This window comes from Vombatus ursinus, unplaced genomic scaffold (assembly GCF_900497805.2).
Source record: "Vombatus ursinus unplaced genomic scaffold, bare-nosed wombat genome assembly UNPS02014772.1, whole genome shotgun sequence".
NCBI classification, from domain to species: Eukaryota; Metazoa; Chordata; class Mammalia; order Diprotodontia; family Vombatidae; genus Vombatus; species Vombatus ursinus.
In genome coordinates, this window is record NW_020954550.1 from 36,812,598 (window position 1) to 36,826,352 (window position 13,755).

Sequence of the window (13,755 nt, forward strand, 5' to 3'; positions counted from 1 at the left end):
AAAAAAAAAAAAAAAAAAAAAAAAAAAAAAAAAAAAAAGGTCCTAGTTTGCCTTCACAAAACAATCAATCTGAGAAAGGAAGACAGTCAGAATTTTTGGCCAGAACAGAGACAATTGCTATTTATCTGTTTCATGAGATCACTCCCTCACTTCTGCTGAGGACAGGGTTTCTGGGGGCAGGGCTTCTGGAGTGGGCCCAAGGGACAGGGCCTGGGCAGCCCAAGGGAGCTTGTGTGTGGCCACAGCTTGCACCTGAGGAGCCTACATGATGGCAGGTCCCAAGTGGATCTGGAAGATATCTCGGCTGCTGGGAACCTTCAGCAACCCAAAACAGGCACAGATAGTGAGTGACCTTAATCCCAGGAGATAATATTGGACCAGAAATCTCAGCTTCTGTTATGAATATTTTTGATGCTGCCAAAGCACCCCTTAAGTGAGAAGAGAGGAATGCCTCTGCCATTAAAGGACCTGGAGAAAAGTGGATGATTCCTCCCAAAGCCAAAGAATTCACAGACAAAACAAGATGGGACTGAAAATCCTCTTAAAGACACCAATAGCAGCTGGACATCCTTCTTTGAATGTACTTCTTCATAAAACTTTCGACCTTCATGTGTGCATCCGTGTGTCTCCATTGAAGGCTAGGAAACCCCTTATGTGGATATAAATATTGTCACAATTTGGGAGAACACCAAAAGTGAATAGAGCAGATTTGAGCACGTGATTGTTGATGGTGTTGTACAAACTATGAAACTCATCACTGAAGAAGCAAGCAAACATGTTGCCAAATTTGCTTTTGAGTGTGCTAGGAACAATAACTGAAGTAATATAATTGCTGTGTACAAAGCAAACAGCATGCCAATGTCAGACGGGTTTGTCTCCAAAAGTACTGAGAAGTTGCAGAAAACTATAAGGATATTAAATTTAATGAGATGTACTGTGATATAGTATATTTGAATATGGCACCAAGATCTGTCCCAGTTTGATGTTCTTGTGATGCCAAACTTGGATGGAGATGTCTTTAGTGATTCATGTGCTGGCCTGATAGGGAATCTTGGTATCGAACCAATTGAAAACATTGGCTCCATGAGAATCACAAATCTTTGAATCCATTCACGGAACAGCCCCAGACATTGTTGGTAAGGACATGGCCAATCCCACTGCCCTGCTTTTGAGTGCTGTGTTGATGCTGTGGCACACAGGGATGCGTGACCACGTGGCAAAGATCAAGAAGGCATGCTTTGCAACAATTAAAGGCGGAAAGAGCTTGACAAAAGATTTGGAAAGAAATGCCAAAGGCTCAAACTTCATAGATGAAATCTGCTGCCAAGGAAAAGACCTAACTCAAATGAAAGCTTCTCCCATTAGGTGTTCTGGAGCAGTCACTCCCAATGTATACAACAAGAAAACCTATTGTAGACTATCTACCATTTGTCTACACTGGGGTTGCATATTTCTTGACAGAACAAACATTCTAAATCTGGCCTGTTCTTAATACATTCTGTGGCCAGGGCCGCAAGTGCCCTCCAGCACCTGCTTCCAATGGACCTTTTTTGAATGCTTTGTTTTATTTATTAAATGTCTCTCTGCTGAAAATGTTTTGTATCTTGTAAGGATGGAGTCCTGTCCTGTCATTTTCCACTGTTAATCATTTTCCACTTCAGTCAGAACAGTTTTTTTTCCTAAATTGAAAGACTTGCTGCAAAAATCAAGACACTGAATTAACAGGAGAAATAACTAATTTTTTTAAAGAAAATTCTTATTTTCTGTGGAGTATATATAGAAATAAAACAAGATACTAACACAGGATAAAATGATATTCTTATGAAAATAAGCAGGTATCAAAGGAATTTCCTGGGAGAGTCACATCAAAGAGGGTACAAATAATACGTTTTAAATTTGTGTAATGAGCTAAGAAATAAAGAGATTTGCTCTCCAAAAGATTAATAAATCTTTTGTGCATGCATAATAATACATAAAATAGACTGTAAATATAAATATAAAAATATCAAATAAATTAAAATAAATATCAATTTTCTTATTTAATATTAATATTATACTTATAAATAGATTATATATAAATAAATAATAAAATGGTAAATGTTAAAATTAAATAATTAAATGGTTGAATAAGTGTTAAGTAAATAAATAAATAAGAAAATAAATAAAATAACATAAAATACATACAATGTATATGCATGCATAAAGATTGCAAACCTGAGATATACTTAATCAGAGATGTATTTTTTATTTATAAAAACTAGATAATCTGTGGAGGACAGATAGCATTCTAATCCAACACAATATGTGTGGAGTTATTTTTGTTAAGATAGTTTAATACTTTGCTTATAGTCGTGCTATCCATGAAGAAAAAGGGATGACAGTTCCCTGAATCAAACATTTATTGTACATTTTGAGGAGTAAAGCTTTCTGCATAGTTATACTAAATACCTTGAAATCCCTGCCCCTGGAGCTATCACTGTACTGGATGCAGTATGTGTCTTATGTTTGAGACTGTCTCTGCTAATGAGGCAGCTGTCCCAGCTGGAACAGGCACTGCTCATGTTCTCGCGTCACCCAAGTGTGAATAGTCCATTTTCAGGCTGAAGTTAGGAGCCCAAGAGATTGACTCACTCTTCGTTGAGTATTTTAGCATTTGTTCATTCTACAGGAAACTTCCCTGAACAAATAATAATAACAACAACAACAAAACCGCAACACAAAAAACCCTTGCTGCCTGGCTGCATATACTAGAGTGGCCATAGGCCGGCCACTAACTAACTAGCAAAGCCTTCCCTCATGTCCCTTGTACCATTAAACAGTGGCTGAAAGGCTTCCTGAGGCCTGAGGGTTTAGATTGATGGGTCTGGAGGCCAGCAAACAGGATTTTCAGCCGTCTAACATTAAGTTCTTTTGTTAGATGAATACTCCTCACTGCATTTTGCTTTGGTCCTGTAGGTTAGTATAGCTTTGCGTTTATAGTTGACCGGTACCTCTTATAGCTCCATGAACCCAAAGGAACAAAATGACAGTTATTTAATATCATACCCTCAGTTAAAGTCCCCTTGTGAGGAGAAAGCGACTCCCTTAGGCTCATGACCATGGCTTCAGCTTGCTCACGACATACTTCATTTTATTTATTCTGCTGCTTCTGCATTTTTGTTGGATTGTGCTAGCTATGTGAGTGCCCACTGGGTTCAAAACAAATAGTGAAGTAATAAAGATTGTAAAAACTTGTTTAAAAAAAATGAAATCACTCTACTCCATGATGATAGGAACTATGTCTTATCCAAACTCTGTACCTCTTCCAGCACCTAAAAAATGTTCTGTACACCATTTGGTATTCTAATAAATGTTTGTTGAATGAATGAATGAATGAATGAATGAATAAACAAATGAAATTCAACAGATATAGAAAGGCAGCTAGTTGGTGCAGTAGATAGAAGGTTGGGTCTGAAGTCAGGAAAACCTCAGTTCAAATGCTGCCTCAGCCATTTACTGTGGAACCATGGGCAAGTCACTGAACCTATGGGCCTCAATTTCCTGGTCTATAAAATGGGGATAATAATAACCACTATCTCCTATGGTTGTTATGAGGATAAAATGAGATAATATTTGTAAAGTGTTTTGCAAACCTTAAAGCACTATTAAAATTTTAGCCATTTTTACAGGGGACCTGATCTTTAAAAACAAACAAACAAACACATACTTAAATATATAGGAAACAATAGCAGTAGTCATCTTTAAACAAAAAGGACAACATATGGTATATGAGGTATAACCCTTAAAGGTCACACTTTAGTAAAGTCTCATTACTTTAGTAACAAGATTATATCCACAAAATCCTCCCTATCTCCCAAATAAACAAATCAATGTGTAAATAGGCTGGCTCATTTGCAGATTTTCTAATAACACCTACCCAAACAGTTGGAAAACCTTGCTTTGGAGCTTGAAAACATCATTAATAATTCAAACAAATTGCATGAAAAGAAAACTTTTAAATGAAATTAATCTTAAACACTTTAATTCAATCCTAAAATAATATTCTGTACTTTGAAAGTATAAAGGGCTCTATAAGCATAAGGTATAGTTGTTGTTATTATACCAACAGCCATGATTATTGTTAATCAAAATAAATCATCTACATCTGAACTTTTTAAAAAACTCAATAAAGTGTAAGAATCTTTTAATAGATGCAATTTTGAAGATCTGCATTGAGTTTTCAAATGTACTAGCTTCTGCAAATGGCTTATAAGACCTATTGTATTGTTCAAAATATAGGCCACTCCCAAATGTAGGCCACACATCTAAAATTAGATGTATTTGAAAGGTAAAATATACTGTGAAAGGAAAAAGTGTGCACTGAAAAATAACACCAATTATAATCTGCATTCAAGTTTTATACAAAATAGATGGGTTGAGCTGGGGAACTAAAATAGGCTGACTAACACAGTACATTATGGCCTATATGTTGAAACTGTCCCATTTGCAGGCAGTCATGTCTTTCTCTCTGAATGGGTCAATAAACCTAGATAAGATGCAAAGAAATATGAATACAGTTAATCTCCATCACCATAGATGATGGTGAAATGACAACAAAAGACTGAGTTCTGGATGACCACTAGGAAACTGTATGATCTCAAATAAATTACTTTCCTCATCTGAAAAATAAGACAGGTCAACTAGATGATCATGGTACCTCCAATATCAGTGACACAATTTGAGGGTAATTTGGAGGTGGTGAAGAGGAACAGGATACAAAAGTATACCTGTCTTCAAAGGATTTATAGTTTTGTGGGAAGTGGGAAGGTTGGGGAGGGAGAAGAGATGACTTAGTCAAGAATGCTCTCACTTCAGATAAACAGGATAAACCCGAGTAGGAATTTATTCACCTGTATTTTTCTTTCTTTCCTAGTGTTTCCTAGTCATGTGACCCTGGGCAAGTCACTTATTCTCTCTCAGCCTCAATTTCCTTATCTGTAAATGTGGATAATAATTGCACCTACCTCACAGGAGCCATCAAATGATAGAATGTCCTTGAAACACTTTGCAAACCTTAAAGCACTGTGTAAACTAGTATTATTCTCTCCACAGTGGGCCATGATGTATAGACTTAAATATTACAGGTGGTGAGGTGGATAGAGTGCCAGGCCTAGAGTTAGGAAGACTCATCTTCCTGAGTTCAAATCTGATCTCAGAAACTTACCAGCTGTGTGACCCTGGGCAAGTCACTTAACTCTGTTTGCCTCAATACCTCATCTGTCAAATGAGCTAAAAAAGGTCATGGCAAACCACTCCAGTATTAAGAAAACCCCATATGGGGTGACAAAAAGTAGATACCACCAAGCAAAAACACATTTTTCTTTCTTACTCATCAAAACCCAATTTTTCAAACAGGAATGAAAGTCTTACAAGTACCTTCAAATTAGTTAATTAAAAAGTGACAATATATTATTGTGTACTAAAATCTAGAGGTCGTTCATTTAAGAAATTAGGAAACCCAGAGAGATTAAGTGATTTGCTTCAGGTTATACAAGTAGTTAGTAGCAGAATTGGGAATGAAATCCAGATCCTTTGACTATAGACACGGGGCTCTTTCCACTGCACTCTGCATACATGTGATAGCCTTTACTAGACCATAAGTTTCATGAGGGCAGGGACCATATTATACCTAAACCTTAAATCAGTGACTAATAGAGTGCATTGTATACAGTATATTTTTAATAATTAGTTGCCTAGTTGAATTGAATTGGTCATCAGATTAATTGTGAGGGTAATAATTACCATGAGAATGGAAGAGAAAGTCTTCTAAGTCAAATATTTGGTGGAGAAAATGGGATTTCAGTTGCCCAGCTATGAATGAATTACAGTACAGAAAGAAAGTTATGGTCTCTCTTTAACACAATTCTGAAATCTGCCCTTTTACCTCTCTTATTTTTCTGAGTTTTGATGCTGTATCCTCTCTGCAAATGACTCCACTGTAGCTTATGGTTTGCTGTTTCCCCCACTAGGTTGTAAGATACTTGAGGGCAGGGACTCTTTTACCTCTTTTTTTAATCCCCAATGCTTAGATAATGGCTGGTACATAAGATGTGTTTAATAAATGTTTAGTAACAAAGTTCTCATCTTCTGTCTAAGAATAGGCACATTATATTTGCCACATATTTCCTAGTTACTGACCTAAAAGTTCTCCAATTATTCAATTTTCACACATAAATTACTGAAGAAAAATATATGTATCTATAATATGCATGTGTGTATTATTTTATTTGACCATGGGGTTTGATTGATGATGCAGGACAAGAATGAAGGAGGAGTCAAAGATGACACTGAGATTTCAGACCTAAGAGAATGAGACAATAATGCTACCATTAACAGAAATGATGAAATGATTAATAAATAGTGTGACTGAGCAGACTGCTCTTACATTCCTAGAATTCCCTTGGCTACAGAGAGACTGTAGGCCACTAATGAAGCTGCAGATGATGGTGACAAGTACTTTGGAAAGAGGCTGCTAGTAAACCACTAGGTCCAGACCTTCTTCCTAACACTCTAGATACTACAAAGCATCATAAGAGCATCATAGTAGACCCTCTTTAAGCATCATGGATGTAGAATTACATGAGACTATTTAGTCCAACTTTCATTTTACAGATGAGGAAATAGAGGTTCAGGGAGGTTAAATGACTTACCTAATGTTACACAGTTAGTGATCACCAGACACGAGCTTTATATCCAGATTCTCTGACTCCAGAGTCAATGTTCCTGCCATTGCTCCATGTTCCTTGGGCACAAGGCAGGACTATATGAACTAGCAGATGGATTCCATCAGTTTGCTGGTCATAATTTCCCTGAAGTTGCCTGGTGTATTCATGTTATCATAAGCAGCACTTTCAGTGAAGTTCTCTGGCAGGACACTCCTCAGCCTATTCTTCTTTCCTTGAAATGTTCCATGTGCTATGTCCAGGGTCAGGGCTTCTGGTCACTGACTTAGAACAGTTATCTGGTCATTTTGATTCCTCAGAGTGTCAGAGGAGTTTCCTATTGGGAGACTCCACTAGTCTATTTAAATCAATGATATATGTGAAGGTGTGCAGGAGGAAGGAGGACAAGAAAAGGACTTTTGTTACAAAGCTACCAGATGCTTGATCATCTCTGAAGTGCCTAGGTTCATAAATCAATAAGCATTTAAGAACTTACTGCGTCAGGCACTGTGCTAAGTGTGAAGGATACAAAGAAACGCAAAAAACAGTCCCGGCTTTTGAGATGACATGAAAACAACTGCCTAAGTACAAGACACATGCAATGTAGACTGAAGGCAATCTCAGAAGGAAGGCCCTAGCCTTGAGGGGGACCAAGAAAAGCTTCCTTGTAGCAAGTGAGATTTTAACTAAGAATTATAGGAAGCCATGAAAGTCAGGAGGAAGAATTGAAAAAGGGGTTCATTCCAGGTATAGGGGGCAGACAATGAAAATGCATGAAAGTCAGGAAAAGGAGGGTTTTATGCAGGGAACAGAAAGAAGGCTAGTTATCACTGGATCACAGAGTTCACAGAACCTTGTTTAAGACAGAGTCAATTTGAAACCTCATCTATACTCAAGAATAATTAAAAGTTTAATAGGGAAGAAGCAGACCATTGTAGAAATAGAGAAGTCAGAATGAGGAGCAAATTTTGCCAAAGGTGAGTTGTGGAGGGTTGGGATATGAACAGTTCATTTTTATAAATGTTGAATTTGAGATATTGCCTGGGAATTCAGTAGGTAGAAAGAGACATGGGACTAGAGTACGGAAGAAAGAAGAAAGTAGGAGTTATCCACGTAAAGGAGGTGATTGAATCCATTAGAGTGGATGGGGTCACCAAGAGAAAGAATACAGAAAATAGTGGCCTTCAATATTTCCAGTCAGCCTCCCTGAAGATAAGCTAACGTCCTTAGAAAACAGTGCAATCCGAGGCAGATTGGTGCGGAGAAAGAACACTGGACTCAGAATCAAGACTTCAAATTCTTCCTTAGTGTTTCCTAGTCGTGTGACCCTGGGCAAGTCACTTACTCTCTCCCAGCCTCAATTTCCTTATCTGTAAATGTGGATAATAATTGCACCTACCTCACAGGAGCCATCAGATGATAGAATGTCCTTGAAACACTTTGCAAACCTTAAAGCACTGTGTCAACTAGTATTATTCTTTCCACAGTGGGCCATAATGTATAGACTTCAATATTATACTCATACTCTATACTAGCTATGATTCCTTTCAAATATTTTCAAATGAAAATTCATTTTCATTTATTTCAAATAAAATTTGGAGGGAGTTAGGTGGTGAAGTGCATGGAGGCCTGGGCCTGGGGTCAGGAAGACCTGAGTGAAAATTGACCTCAGACACTTACTAACTGTGTAATCCTGGGCAAGTCACTTAACCTCTGGTTATCTCAGTTTCACCATCTGTAAAATGGAGGTGATAATAATAGAACCTGCCTCCCAGGGTTGCTGTGAGGATCAAATGGAATAATATTTGTATAGTGCTTGGCACAGTACCTGGCATATAGTAGGTGCTATAGAAGTATTTATTCCATTCCCTCTTCAAAAAGATGAATCCAAACAAAGAAAATCGTCTGTAATTATTACTGGCTAAAGCAGTAAGAGGGTCGCTAAAGTGGGAGGGGGACATCTGGGTTTGAATCTGGACCAGCTCATGCTAATTCCCAGGAATCTTTGCAAATTTAACAATGCAAAAGAACAATAAGTCTTAATAAGTCTCATAAATAAAGGTACGATCACAGAGACATTCATTGTCATCACAAGACATTCATTGTACCCCTGACACAGAGTACATGAGAGTCTCTTAGCATCATCAGCTGTCCCCTAGAAGTAGGAGAAACACTAGCATAAGCGGCCTGAATGATCCCAGGGTATGTATGTGTATAGCATGGCTGTCATTTAGTACCAAGTTCTAGTTTTCTCAAAGTTACTAGTGGCCAAGAAGTGACTAAGGTTCTGGGGAAAACCGAGCCAGTAATGTTCCTAACATTTTGACCTCAGTATTTCAAAGAGTGCCTTTCACCCATTTAAAATGTTTTATGGCACTCATCCATTTGAATATTATTGTCCTGGATGCTCCTTTCTGCCATTAATTCCATCTTTCACGCAGCTGACTAATATTGCCCAGATACACAGCTGTCCCCTCAAGAGGAACTCTATTCTCTTTAAATGGCCTCTCCTCAATCTGTCCTGCAGACAGGCTGAATACTCCATTGCACCAATGCCTAAGTCAGGCCTTTTCTAAGAGGTGCAGAGGTACAGCCGGCTCTTAAGAGTTCACATTCAACATGTAAATAAATGGCTCTCACTAGAGGCCCACTGCACTTTGACGTGGAAAGCAAAGTCAGCCAGCGGAAACATTAAACTGAGGCGGGAGGGCAAACTGTTGTTCCAAGAACCAATAATCACACAGATTGTACCCAAAGAGTCGAAGCAGCTCCCCTGTCAGAAAGGTCACAAAGTCGACTATGTTGGACAGGACCCCCTGGATTTTGTCTTCTTGCCCCTTCCTAACCTGTTCCCTAAAGGATCCCTCTGACATTTTTGTTCCTCAGTGGCCCTACTCCTTTTCTTTATCTTTTTTTTCTTTCATTCCGCTTTGTCAGTGACTTCTTAATATCCCAACAAATTATTTATGTTTACTTTGTCCTGTATATATTTAGTATTTATTCATCTGTATATATGGTTTTTCCTCCTTGTAGAATATAAGGTCCTGGAGGGAAAGGGCTGCTTTTAGTGTTGTGTTTGTATCCTTAGTATATAGTATAATGCCTCATATGCAGAAGGCACTTAATAAATGCCTTGTTCAATCGAAGCAAATCAAACTATTGTCCTTCCTTTGTCTCTCCCTCCTTCTTTCTCATTGCTCAGCTGTCAAACTAATATTAAAATGCAGATCTGACCATGTCATGACCCCCCCACTCAGTAAATTCCAGCAGTTCCCTACCACGTATCTCAAGAATCAAATTTTAAATCCTCTGTTTGGCTTTTAAAGCCTTTCAGAACCTGCCCTTCCCCTTTACCATTTTCTCACACCTCACACTCCTCCGTGTACTCTAAAGCTGGCCTTCCTGATGCATCTCAAACAAGACACTCCATCTTCCAACTCCCAGCATTTTCATTGGTTTGTCCCCCATGACTAAAATTCCCTGCTTCCTCATCTCTAGCCACTGGTTTCCTTCAAGCCCCAGCTAAAATCCTATCTTCCTCAAGAAGCCTTTCCCAATTCCTGTTAATATCAAAGTGAACAGGGTCTTTCCTCTGCTGATTATCTACAAATTATCCTGTATGTAATTTGTCTCTATATAGATGTTTGCATGTTGTCTGCCCTATTAGACTTGTGAACTCCTTGAGAACAGAAGAGCTTGTCTTTTGTCTTTCCTGGTTTCCCTAGCACAGTGCTTGGCACAGAGCAGGTGCTTAATAAATGTTAATTGACTGGTGGAGGAATTTTTTGCACTGACCAAGACACAAATCATTCATGTATTTGTGTAATAATTTCACTTATTAATGTTATTTATTATTGCTATTAAACATAAATGCAACATATTTATATAGTGTTTTCTCATCACAAAGTCCTTCAAATATATACCATTTGCTATATAGCAAGCTATCTCTAATTATATGTATAAGTATAAGCATCCAAGAAGTGTGACGTGTTTACAAACATTAAATAGAATGGAAAGTTTTTCATTTCTGTTCAATGACTGGGGACAGGCTTGATCCCAGGAAAAGTTATAAAGTAGGCAAGTTTTTTTTGCGGCATTCTTCTTGTGTTTCTCAGCCTCTTTTTCTCTTTGGAGGACCTTCAAACCACACGGTGCCCGGTGTCTTCATGCTTGCCTCTGTTTTCCCAAAGCTCCCACTGCAATGAATCTTGCTTTGAACCTATCTGATCCTCTCCTCCCGTCAAAATTTACTCATCCTACTGTTCCTAGAGCCCTGAGAGGATGGGTGACATACTCAGCTTCACACTATCTATATGTGTCAGAAGCAGGACTTAGAAGCTAGTCCTTCCTAACACCAAGGCCAGTTCTCTATTCATTCCATCACATTACCTTCTGAGGGAACAGAGCAGAAGCAGTCTAGATGGGGAAGGACACCAAAGAACTAAGAAAAAGGGAACGTGTCTTCCTACTCGAATTTGTCATGTCTAACCTTGAATCATTCTGTCTAGCCTATTAGCTCATTGCTTTATTCATTTAATTCAACAAGTATTCATCAAATCCCACCATGTTCCAGACCTTGTGATAGTTTACAAAGTAAAAAAGAAATTAAACAACCCCTACCCTCAAGGAACTCCCATGACTTGGGGCTATGTTAAGCACTACAAAGACCAGGGTGCCCCAGTTTGCTTCTTCCTTGAGGTCTGCACAGCTGATCAAGATCATAGCCCTGGGATTTTGCTTGGTGCTAACAACGGAAGTTTTTCTTTTTCTTCATTATCTATAGGAAGCTTAACATCCAAATGAAATCTAAGTATCCCCAATTACTATTCCATCTGATTTTTAGTTTTTTTATTTTCTGTTTTAACACTTCAATTTATTTATTTTTAACATTCTTTTTTAAATTTTGAGTTCCATTTTCTCTCACTGTCTCATCCCCTCCCCCACCCACTGAAAAAGCAAACAATATGAAATCAACTATACGTGTGAAATTATGTGAAACATATTTCCATGTTAGTCATATTTTTCTAAAATCAAGAAAAAAAGAAAGTGAGAAAATTATACCTCAATTTACACTCAGAGTTCTCTCTCTGGATAGCATTTTTTCATCATGGATATCACTTCATTATCAGGATATCATGAGTCCTCTGGAATTGTCTTGGATCATTAAATTGATCAGAGTAGTCAAGCCTTTCACAGTTGATCATTGTAACAACATTGATATTATTGTATACAATGATTTCCCTATTCTTGTCATTTCACTTTGCATCAGTTCATATATGTCTTGCCATGGTTTTCAAAAATACCTCCCTCCTCATTTCTTATAGTGCAATAGTACCCCTTCACAATCATACGCTACAGTCTTGTTCAGTCATTCCCCGGTTGATGGGTGTCCCTTTGATTTCCAATTCTTTGCCACCACAAAACAAGCTGCTATAAATATTTTTGTATGTATAGGTCCTTTTCCTTTTTCTTTGATCTCTTTGGAGTTCAACTTAGTAGTGGTATTGTTAGGTCGAAGTTTTATAGCCCTTTGGGCATAGTTCCAAATTGTTCTCCAGAACAGTTGACTAGTTCACTACCTTAACTAGTGTACCTAGTACTTAGTTCACCACCTTCACTAGTGTACCTGTTCCTGTCATCCCAACATTTGTCATTTCTTATAGGTGTGAGGTAGTACCTCAGAATTGTTTGAATTTGTATTTCTCTAATCAATAGTGATTTAGGGCATTTTTTTCACATGACTATAGATAGTCTTGATTTCTTTTTCTGAAAACTGTCTGTTTATATCCTGTGACAATTTATCTGTTGGATAATGACTCTCATTTTTTTTTTATAAATTTGACTTAGTTCTATCCTAAGTATATATTTGAAAACTAAGGTCTTTATCAGAGAAACTTGCTGTGAATTTTTAAAATTTTACTTCATTGTCTATGTCTTTAAGTATAATGTAGTTTCCCTGATTTTCTCTTTTAATTAAATCTATTTTTGCTTTGCTTCATCTGAGATCATGATTGCTACCCCTGCCTTTTTTACTTCTGCTGAAGCATATTAGATTCTGCTCAAGCTCTTTATTTTAACTCTGTGTTAAAATGTGTCTTTCTGTGTGTGTCTTTCTGTTTCAAGTGTGTATCTTGTAAACAACATATTGTTGGACTCTAAGTTCTAATCCATTCTGCTATCTGCTTCTGTTATATGGTGAGTTCATCCCATTCACATTCAGTTATGATTTCTAACTGTGTATTTCCCTCTATCCCATTTTCTTCTGTTTCCTCTTCTCTCTCTCTTTCTCCAATCCCTCCTCAAAAGTCTATTTTGCTTCTAACCACTGCCTCCCTGAATTTGTCCTCCCCTTTATCATCCCCCCCTTCTCTTATCCTCTTCCCCTCTTATTTCCCTATTGGGTAAGTTATATTTCGATACACAATTGAGGTTGTTTTCTTCAGTATTTTTTGTGCCTCTTTTACCAAACTTAATTCTCTTTTCATATTTTTCTTGCATCACTCTCATTTCTTTTCCCAATTTTTCCTCTACCACTCTTATCTCTTTCTTTAATTCTTCCAGTAATTCTTATAGGGTTTGGGTCCAATTAACATTTTTCTTTGAGGCCTTTTTTGTAGCTATTTTCATATTGTTATCTTCTTCTAAGTTTATGTCTTCCCTGTCACTGTAGTAGCTTTTTTTTTCTTTTCCTTTCTTTTTTTTGGGGGGGGGAGCTAGGCAATGGGGTTAAGTGACTTGCCCAGGGTCACACAGCTACTAAGTGTTATGTGTCTGAGGCCGGATTTGAACTCAGATCTTTCTGAATCCAGAGCTGGTGCTCTATCCACTACACCACCTAGCTGCCCCTCACAACTTCTCCTCAAGTTTAGAATCACCTGTTAAAATGATAGAAAATAAGTTAGGCCTAGACTGCAAAGATCAAAATTACAATCCACTTTTACCATTGGATAAAAGTATATTTGGGAAATAAAATCTCTCCATGAACTTATAGATTTATTTTATTTTTTTTCTGTATAAAGGTTCTGGCCAAATGTTTCTTTGTGTCCCCCCAAAA

General features: G+C 37.6%; 1 pseudogene; it reads left to right on the forward strand.

Moving 5' to 3' along the window:
* Positions 1 to 268: 268 nt before the first annotated feature.
* Positions 269 to 10,906, forward strand: LOC114044145 (annotated as a pseudogene).
* The last annotated feature ends 2,849 nt before the right edge of the window (positions 10,907 to 13,755 follow it).